Source organism: Gadus morhua, chromosome 16, assembly GCF_902167405.1.
Source record: "Gadus morhua chromosome 16, gadMor3.0, whole genome shotgun sequence".
In the NCBI taxonomy this organism is placed as follows: domain Eukaryota; kingdom Metazoa; phylum Chordata; class Actinopteri; order Gadiformes; family Gadidae; genus Gadus; species Gadus morhua.
In genome coordinates, this window is record NC_044063.1 from 3719206 (window position 1) to 3730342 (window position 11137).

Consider the following 11137-nt stretch of genomic DNA (forward strand, 5'->3'; position numbering starts at 1 on the left):
TCAGAAGTCGATCCATCTGCAGTTGGAGCTATTCAATTACATTTATTAGGGTGACACTTTGGTCCATGTAGCTACTCAGGTTACAGTAAGTGCAATAAACAAGATATAACCAAATCCTTCGAGTACATACAATTCATGAAACCACTTGTTGATGTGCTTCTATATAGAACTGATTAGTCAGTCACTGTTAACATTGTAGGGTGCAAAGGAGTGGTATAAGTGTGGGCTGCAGAGAACGAATGGCACAGGCAGGCAGTCCTCATCTCACTGGGAGGCAGTAGTCTCCCTGTGAGATGAGGACAGAAGGGACCAATTCCTGGGTGGCCTTCCGGGTGAGGAACGGAAATCTGCAGGAGCAGGTAGTCGCAAGTTGGCAGCGAAGAACCTCTGGTCATCCAGAGTCCCACCCGGGATCCTCGATCTGTTCCTCGCCATCTGAGTCGCAGGCACCACGGAGTGATGCCTGCGTCGACGGGAGACGCCGTCTCTAGAGCGATGAGGATTCCCATCGTGCCCGGGTGGAGCTTCGGGTGGGGTGTGGACATCCGCTGAGAGATGTGGGTCAGACACACACAAATCTGTGCTCGTAGTAGGGTCTCACAAAGTAAAAAAATAACTGAATTAGTTGCGTGGTTTGTCCGATGAGATTCCAGCTTCATAAAGAGAAGATCCCTGGGAGTCCAGACATGGCACTGGAGCAGACACAGCGAGAGGAACTGGACCAGAATATCTCCCTCTCACTCACAGGCACATAGTCCAGTTTAGGCTGAACTAACAGTTCGTTCGTGGTCATTTTCCCGTACTCATAATGACGTATGTATTAAACAGAGTTTGGAGTCAGTTGAAGGAGTGACCAACGTGGTGCCGGACTCTTGAGCTGCACACCTGTAGTGCATTGCGCAATCGATGTGCACACAGGTGTAACCAGCCATCACCACGCACGCTCCGGGAGATCTCCTGAAAGGCAGCATCTGGAGCACCAGGTCATCTGTCATCTTCTACAATAAACCGGTTTTGGTTGTCAGGGGGGGGTTCTGGGTGGGGGTCAGTGTGTGTTGGGTCTAAGGTGGGTTCAGGGTGGTGGCCTAGGGTTGAGGTGGAGAATATACCTCGGCACCAACGCTGGACATTAGAAATCAATGAAACCCTCCCTAATCCAGATGAATCAAGTTCGGTGCATTTAGGCGCATCAACTCTGTTAAGCCTTCTATGTCTGCTGTCTGTCTGTCTCTCTGTCTCTCTGTCTGTTTATCTGTGTGTGTGTGTGTGTGTGTGTGTGTGTGTGTGTGTGTGTGTGTGTGTGTGTGTGTGTGTGTGTGTGTGTGTGTGTGTGTGTGTGTGTGTGTGTGTGTGTGTGTGTGTGTGTGTGTTGAAGCTGTTAAGACATGTGTGTGTGTGTGTGTGGGGGGGGGGGGGGGGGGAATGCACACTAGAGAATAATCCACTATAATCTCCTAACTTGTCAGTAATTTCCTACAAGCTGCTTAGTATATAACGAGCTAACGCACCAAGCTAACGTAAGGCGCTAACCTAACAAGCTAACGTAAAGTAGCGCCCTTTTCATGCAATACAACTGTCAAAGGACAACATCCGTCTGGGTGATCAGACCATCGTTCATCCGGCCTGGCTTCACTGAAACATCTGTTTTCAATGTTCTTTGTCAAACTCACTTTGTTGTTCCCATTTATGTTTCAGAAGATTTCACATGAACGCGCTCGCCCCTAATGTGAACGGTAACAGTTTGGTTAGCACTGGACACAGGGTAGTCATTTGAATGTAAGTAACGGATGTTTTAGTGAAGCCAGAAGAGAGACGGTTACAATGGTTTGATCACTCCAAGACCAGTTCAAATGTACTTTAAAATGAATTAAGAGTAATGAAAGGGAGATAAGAAACAGCAAGGTGCCCCACACACACACACACACACACACACACACACACACACACACACACACACACACACACACACACACACACACACACACACACACACACACACACACACACACAAACACACACACACACACACACACACACACACACACACACACACACACACACACACACACACACACACACAGTGGGGGACCCACTAACCAGATAATACCCAAATGGGCTCAAGATTCATAGTCTGCCCGCAAGAGGTTGTGTGTGTGTGTGTGTGTGTGTGTGTGTGTGTGTGTGTGTGTGTGTGTGTGTGTGTGTGTGTGTGTGTGTGTGTGGTTGCAACCACACACACATTTATTAGGGAACAGGTGTTATCGGGATTCCATCACTGCATTCCCAGAATCCTGCATTGTGAAAGTCTTCCCTTTTTTTTTTAAATGTACGATGGAATTTTATTCTGCATACAAAACAACCGTAGTATTTTTCAGGAGTCCACGACCACCCTGCCCGTTTTGACACACAAAAGTAATTTGGCACTTCTGGGATGAGCCAATGATTCATCTGTTTGGAAGGTTTTGTTGGAGACAAACAAAGAATCTTCAGGCAACAGATGTGACAGCTATGACTGCTCTCTTTCTCCTTCGTCTGCTGGGTCCTCTGTGTTTGCCTACCTGCTACAGGTAGCCAGTGGGCGGGGCTGAGAGGCTTGTCAGCTGATGAGGTTCACCTGTGCAGGTCTGCGACGCAGGCTTTAGCCAGTCTCTCTCTCTTTCCACTGAGGCAGGTGGGCTTGGGTTCTGTTTAGGGTGGTTCCTTAAGGTTTTGGACCTTTGGATTGGTTCCATGTTTTGTTTTATGTTAACACTATTCAACATCCCCACAGCACACTTTCCACTGCCCATATACATAGGCTAGTCGAAAGAATTGTGTGTTTGGTCAGTAGTTCAGTTGGTTGGTCACATATGTTGGTTTGCTGTTCAGGTTTGGTTTGTTGCATTTTGTTTGGGTATTTCCAACATGGTAAAGATGGTTGGTTGTTCCCAGTATTTGTTTTGTCTGTCTGGGTAAGTTTCCTCCGTTCTGGCTCGGTCGGTCCTTGTGATTTTTGTACTGGTTTTCTGTCCAAACCATATAATCGCACATTTTCTAATCTTCCATACGCCACACTAATCCCTTTACAGATTTCATGATACTTACTTTATTCTAATAAATAACTTTATCCCTTATCATGTGTGGATCCCAATCTTTGCTCTGACCCGAGCCTCGTCTTAATGCAGCCAAGGAGATGGAAGAGCGTTATGAATAATTATTAGATGATTGTGTTGTACAATGAAAGACAGTAAAGATTCAATATGAATTGCAAAATAAGGATGGGATTTTATTTGAACAATAAAATATGTGTTGGGCAAATTATAGAGAGGCTGAGATTATAGTTTTCATATTCAAAAGGCGAAGGGGTGAAAAAAATTAAGAAATATATTTAAGAAATATAGGCCTACTCAAAGCCCAAATCATTGATATCATACCCTATCCAATAATAAAGAAAATTGAATTTGAATGGTAACAATTCCGTTAAATCCTCGTCCTCGTTTTGAACGTCTCACTCATGGCTGATCAGTGTGTTCTATCTGATTAGCTCTTAATTGAGGTCACCTGTCACGCACCCCTTTATAAAAGGTGAACACAATGGGTTTGGTTTACTTTTCGCATCGGCCTGTGTCCATCGAGGTTGAGTTTAGTGAGGGTTGAAAGTTTTCGATCTAGATTGCAGATCACTATTGTCACTTTATACAAACTGAAAGTATGCGTTGTTGCGTGTTTGTTTTTGTGGGAATTTGACTGAACAGCCCAGACAAATATTGCTACCAACATGGCACTTCGAAACAGACCACCGCAGTGAGTAAAAGTTATTTTCCTTTATTAATTGTTGACGTTTTTGGGCCGTCTCCTCAGACACAAGCCATCAGTATCCCTGCTCTTTGCACCTTGACATGCATGTCGCCGCTGTTTGTTAACCTAGCTTTGCTGATTTGTATCTTGTGATGTGTGTGTGTTTTTCTTAACAGGTGTTAGATGACTGACAAGATCTATGGGGGGGCCCCCTTTGGGCCCCCCCATACCAATTTAGTCTTCAAAATGTAGCAGGCTACGGGTTTCTGAAGAAGCCTGCTTTACGTAGCATTGGAGTACAAATATTGTGCAAAATGCTCATGTAATTGCACTAGCACTAGTAACCTGTAGATTAGCTTAGTTTAACGTCATTCCGTGCTGTCTCTGTCAAATTTGTGGCTTACTTTAAGTCCACAAGGCCCTCTGGTAAACCACGTTGGAACACCCCTGGACAAGGTGATTAGTCACTGGGTGTGTGCTAAAGTTTTGTTCCATTTTTCACTAGTTGGTAAAGGTTTGGTAGAATTGTTTGGATGCTAGCGACGTTTTGGCGCATGTACAAGAGCCTACCGTGGCCAGGCCACAGTTGCGACGGCCACGGCCAGATGGCCTAGTGTGAGTGCAACCTTAATTGCATTTGTATACTGTTTACCATTGGATGTTTATGCAATTTGGCTTAATTCATCCGCAGGAAAGCTGCATTTGACTATTCCAGGGTCGTTTTGTACAGGCTTTCAATTGAGCATGTTGACTAGTTTGTGAAGTTTTTTTTTTTTTTTTTTTTCCTTGCTTACAATCCAACGGTTGTGACCACTTATGCAACTGGGCTGTGAACCTTGCAATTCTAGTTGCATATTTGTACACGCAAGCTTGTCCATTTCTATCGCCATCACTAACACTAGCTTCAGCATTTCCTTGTAGGCCATTAGCTGACATGTGTATTGGAGCGATGATTTGGGTATTTTAAGATGCTTGAAAACCAAAAATAAAGCAAAATGCGTGTCTTGTGTGCAAGAGCCAATTTGTTGGCTGGCAGTAGTCGAGGAGTTGCCGTAGGTCGTAAGCCATCTGGAGGTTGTGGCAATGGAGGCTTGTGGTAGATCTGCCATCCAAGAAAGGTTACTTCTTCTGAAGCATGATTAATAGTTTAGTAAATTGAATCTATTCATATAGAACTATAAAATCCAAGACTGCAGCCAGTAACTTGGATCGCAATATGTGGAAAGTATTAGTCTTCATTTGTAACAACAGAATAATTAACATGACTAACTGGGTTTCTTCCATTTTCTAACTAGGGGGACTTGACTGGTGAGTCTACTGGATTAATCAGTAGCGGTACTTTGCCCAACAGATTTGATGGCATGACTACAGGGTGACAAAGACAATTATTCCCTGCCTATCAAAAGACTTCTAAAACATATCTGCTAGAACAGTTCCTATACTTTTTGTATAATTTGGTCATGCTGCAAATTTACATTTGTAGTTGCTCCATATTTAGTTCTTCGACAGCCTCACCTGCTAGAAAAGTATATTCAAATCGGCTAAATATAATGAACTAAATTAATAGCCATGAAATGTTGTCACTCATACTAATGGCAAATACCCTCTTTCAGTTGGTGGTTCAACACTGATGTCTCTCTAGGCTTGAGGGAGAGCTCACAAGTAAATTACACGAAATGTCCTGGAGCAATTGGGAATACACTTTTATTTAGTCTACCTGACCAGGGACATCTTTGAACTATAGGTCACCTAACTCAAACTTTTCACTCTTCTTAGGTTGTCCTTTTCTCTTTTAACCCGAAAGGGCTGAAATATCAACATTTCAGGTATTCTGTTTGGATAATGTGCAAAACTTGTGGCTTCACTATTAAAAAATAATTAACAAATGTATTTTTCTTAATGTGGTTAAACTAATTAATGTTTTGTATGCAAAATATTTCTGCTCAATTTGTGGTCAATGAAACTCTGAATTTTTTTAATTTGATAAAACACAACTATGGGTTAAAGGTATTTGCTTTGGGCATCTTTTGATATATTTAGAATCTAGCTCCATTGCCGTTAGAAATGGTGTCTCCCAGTACTGCAAAGTGCTTCCACAAGTTTAAAAAAGAATGGGCAGAAAAGGAACTGCCAACTAAATCTATTTAACATGGGTAGAAGTTTCCATGGAAGCTCTTGGCTGCTGGTTCCCAACATAGCTCCACTGTTAGTCTGTGACCTTGCGTTTAACTTTTTTCGACTTTTGGTGACTTTCACAAAAGAGAAATGAACTGGTTAAAACAAACAAGACATTTCATGGTACCATTTTGAACCGTTTGTGGATATTGCATTAAATCCATATGCTTGAAACTTTTCAATAATGCATATCAACGAAACAATGGAATGAAATAAATAGTTCAAGCAATTTGTGGGACTTGGCTGCTCTTACATTACTCATTTTGGGGGTTATTTCAGTCTCTCCAACCTGCAGGTCGTGCGAAGAATCATGTGAATGGGAATATTCTATAAATGTCTTGATCATCTTTCGTCTCAACACTTCTGCTGCAGCCGCTGTTGAAGTGTGAGTCCTTTGAGACCCCCTTTGATAAAAGGGGTTCTCAAATGTTGACCCTCAGTCATCTATTGCATCACTTCCTTTAGGGCTTCTGCCTCCTAATTGATTATAGTATAATCGAATGCCCTCTTTCATATATATCATACCTCCACCACTGGGACGTGGCAACAATTCTCCAAATCCATATGGGGGGGATGCTTGTGGACAGTAGGGGTGTATACTCGACATAAATAGGAAGCAAACTCATCTCACAAATGAGTAATGACATCTCACAAATATTTATTTAATAAATTGTTTCAATAACCCTATTGAAGCGTGTTTTCTGGAACACGCTTCAATAGATTAACGTTCGTGCGCAGGAGCACGCAATCGCGTGATACCGGGGGGAGAGAGAGATACAAAAAAAATAGCAAAATCAATTGATAGAAAATAGATACAATTGGCTAAATTGAAACAACAAATTGATATCATTCACATTGCATCACATTTCGGAAAAAAAGCTTAACCAGGGGGATCATTGTTCAGTGTTTAGGGCTCAGTGTTCATTGAACCCCTGGCTCAGTGAACACAGCCTGGCTATGGGAAGAGACCAATACAAATAGCCCTGACTGCCACACGGAGACTGCGTGAACACTTCCAAGATGGTACGCGTCCCCCTGACACATACTGGCTGCCTATAGTGTGTGTCAACCGGCCACCATGTGAAGTACAATGTGGGACAAAATATGGAAATTCAGTCATTAAATGTATGCATGTACATTTGAGATAACATTTTGATAAGAATGTTTGGTGAATTGGTTGATTTGTCATATTTTTCAATTGAATGTTCTTGTTAGTAAAATGATAAATTGCATTTTATGTTGTTGTTTTTGAATGCTTGGGCAAAGCAAACATGATGAATTGACAGAGAGGCGGTAGAGTACAGAGAGAACACAGTGAAGTGAAGAGAGACAGAATAGTGGAGAGAAAGAACATCCTGAGCAGCAGTCAATTCCAAACGTGAAGCACCGGAGGTTTGGATGCCTTCCAAATCCTGATGTACTTACTCCTCCTCTCCTCATCTCCTCCTCCTCTCCTCATCTCCTCCTCCCCTCCTCTCCCCTCCTCTCCCCTCCTTCCCTCTCCTATTGTCCTCTGCACCCCTCTCCCCTCCTAAGCCAAGTCTTTCCTGTTATTTGACCCTGTCCTCCTCTCCTCCTCTCCTCTCGTCCTGTCTTCTCCTCCTCTCCTATCCTCTCTTCTCCTCCCTTGCCTTCCTCTCCTAGGCTATGACCCTCTTCCACTCTCCTCTCCTAAGCCAAGCCGTTCCTGGTATTTGACCTTGACTGTCCTATTAATCGAGACCTGGTACTATACACACACACACACACACACACATGTGCAGGAACTGACACACATACACACATACACACACACAAATGCGCAGTCAATCACACTCACACACATACACACACACGTACACGCACACAAACACACATGCACACGGTGCTTAACTCGTCAGAAATAATTCATTTCATTAACCTCTCCGCCGCAGCGGAAGTGAGAGTGTTTTACAGGCGGTTAATCACACCACAGTCTATCTGTGTGCTGTTGTGTTTTGTGTGTCCATCTGTGTGTTTTGTTGTTGTGTTGTGCTTCATGTGTGTATCTGTGTTTGGTTGATGTGTTGTGTGCTGTGGTTGGATCTGTGTGTGAATGTTATGTTGTGTGTCATGCGTGTGTATCTGTATGTTGATGTGTTTGGTGCTGTCTGTGTGTCTATGTGTGGGCGAATATTGATGTTTTGTGTGTATCTGTGTTGTTAATGTGTTTGGTGCTGTCTGTGTATCTGTGTGTACTTGATGTGTGGTCTTTCATGAGTTAATAACCTTTCTAGCTGGTGGTGGAGTGGAGAGACATCTGGGGGTATTGTGCATCAGTGAATTCCTTTGTTTATCCGAATGACCTCTGGAATGGTCCTTTTGGGTTATTTATAATCCTATTTATCTATTTCATTATTTATTTGTGTTTTGCGGACGTCATCACGTGACACTTTGTGCGACACACTCACCTTCCACCTGGGATTATTCTGGATGATGTCATCACTGGGACAGAGGGACGGGGGGGGGGATAGAGGTATGACGGGGGAGAGGTAAGGGGCAAAAGGAGAGGAGATGAGGAAGGGAGAGGGGGGAGGAGAGGAGGAGAGGAGGAGAGGAAAGGATTGCAGCATGGTGCACCGAGGGAGATGGACAGAATAGGAAGTAGGATGAATGAGAGACGAGGAGTAAAGGTGAGAAAGAGAGAGACAGGGGGGGGGCGTGAGAGGGGGTGATGGATAAGGAAAAACAAAAGGGGGAGGGAGAGTGTGTGTGAGAGCGAGAGAGAAGGAAAGGGAGAGAGATATGGAGAAGTACATGGAAAGGCGGCGTATCGTGGTAGAGATTAAACGAGAAAGACAGATAAAGAGAGAGAGAGAGAGACAGAGAGAGAGAGAGAGAGAGAGACAGAGAGAGGTTGAGACGTATACAGAGAGGCTGAGCAAGGAAGAGAGACAGAGAGAGAGAGCGAGGTATGGGTCTATAGAGAGAGTGAAAGAGGTAGAGAGACAGTAGGCTCCAGGTTGTGTGGACAGGCCTGTCGTCTCAGGTGATTTATTAAAGAGAGGCGTGGCAGGGAGTGGAGCGAGCAAGCTCTGATTAACCATGGAGAGAGAGTACATGATCCCCTCCATTGTTCATCCTCCCAGAGAGACAGAGAGATGGAAGATGAAAAGTACAATTAAATTCATACTCTTTTTTTCTCGATTACCTTGTTTCTCCATTGTTTTTCTCATCCTCTATTTTGGGTGTCTGATGTTCTCAACATCATTTTCATCATGTGTATCACGTGATCAGGATGATTTATCTCTCCATCATTTGTTTTTCCGTCTTTCTCTCAATTTCTCGTTCTGTCCATCATTTTTCTCTCATTGTTTTGTGTGGTCTCGTTATCAGGATGGTCATCGTTTTTTGCAACCCCACACCCGAGTCCCATACAAGCCTTCCACATTTATTATTTTGTGCATGCGGTGTATGTGTGTGTGTGTGTGTGTGTGTGTGTGTGTGTGTGTGTGTGTGTGTGTGTGTGGGGGCTACAAGTTGTTCGTATTTCGAATGGGAGTTGTTAAATGGCGTTGACATGATAACATTTAAACCCTTACAATTCTTTGGAAGAATAAATCCAAATTAGTAAATAGTGATTTGGTCCAAAACATTAAAGGGTACCCCATTAAGGAAAAACAGTATACTTTTTTTTTTTGAAAACCAGTATAGCTCTAGTCTTACTTATAAATCTAATATAATAGTCAGACTAATTAAATAATTTGTTCTGATCATATCCAGTGCCTGGCTTTACTACATAATTGACAGGTGTATCACATCAGCAGGTGACCTGGTAACCAAATCAGCCAAGCAGTGGAAATGCATGTAGCCTATAGAGGGAGCTATCTACCATACCAACCAATGTACAAGAGGAGTAGGTTGAGCTCTCAGTTCAGGCTGTCACTGTCTTTCACACACCATTCCCACTCACTGCTATTAGATTTTGGTGGTGGTGGTGGTGGTCGCCAGAATGCTATAACCTGGTCACCCAAAATGGCCAATGAATCATACAATAGATATAAAACCCATAGAGCTAAACACGTGTCCTACATTTTTCAAACTTGGGTTAGGCTTGTGCATTTCATGATTTGACCAGGATCAATTCATAGCACTATGTTGCAGAATACATTCCTCATTATCTAAATAAGGTATACTTTACAATTCTGAGGTCTGGTCAGTGTCCCTGCAAAGAAGACGTAAATCAGTTACCCTGGAGAGCAGATTTTACAAAGATTTAGAAGTTAAAAGTTGAATATCTAAGATAGTATCAGAAGGGGCTTACCCAGGGACAGCATTGGGTCTTGGAGAGTGGACCAGAGAGTACAGGACCTGGTCTATCTGATCTGATCAGACGGGGGGATCCCACAGGACGTTGAGGCACTTTCGGTTCTCTTAGCGAGAGATGTGGGTGGATAGTGAAGGTCATCCTGCTCTTCCTTTGCTTCCCTCTGTGTTGTCTGAGCCGAGCGAATAGTCAGAGCTGAGGCATTTTCAAACACAGAAACAGGAAGTGATCGATGGGCAGAGAGGACAGAAGAGTACATTTATGAGGCTTTACACTTCCTGTGTTTCTGGTTCATTTAGTGATCTTTGGTGGGGATTTGTGGGCCCACAATGCAGCCAGATGTAGACATCCCTTCCAGACTCATTCTTTAAGCGTGTTCCTTCTTCTAACCACTGCTAGGTTTCCTCCGAGAGTCTGGGGCTGGTACTGTCATTCTCAAATATATTAGAATAAATATATTATAGATATTTATTTGCTTGGATTACTCATCATTACTCCCAGCATTCTGTCCGGTCATTCTTCTCACTGGCTCTCAACCACTCTTGTTATCAATAGTCTAACTTGTATGCAAGGGCGTAGGAACCAGGGGGAACAGATGGGACCCCTTTTCACAACAACCGTGAAGCACTACTATCTTACAATATAACATAGCTGTGCCTGCTGGTTCCCCTTAATAGCTAATCTCTTGGCAATTAAATTTACATATTGGCAGAAAGTTGTCAGAATGGCAGGGCTAGATTATAGGAACAACTGAGAGAGAGAGAGAGAGAGAGAGAGAGAGAGAGAGAGAGAGAGAGAGAGAGAGAGAGAGAGAGAGAGAGAGAGAGAGAGAGAGAGAGAGAGAGAGAGAGAGAGAGAGAGAGAGAGAGAGAGAGAGAGAGAGAGAGAGAGAGAGAGACT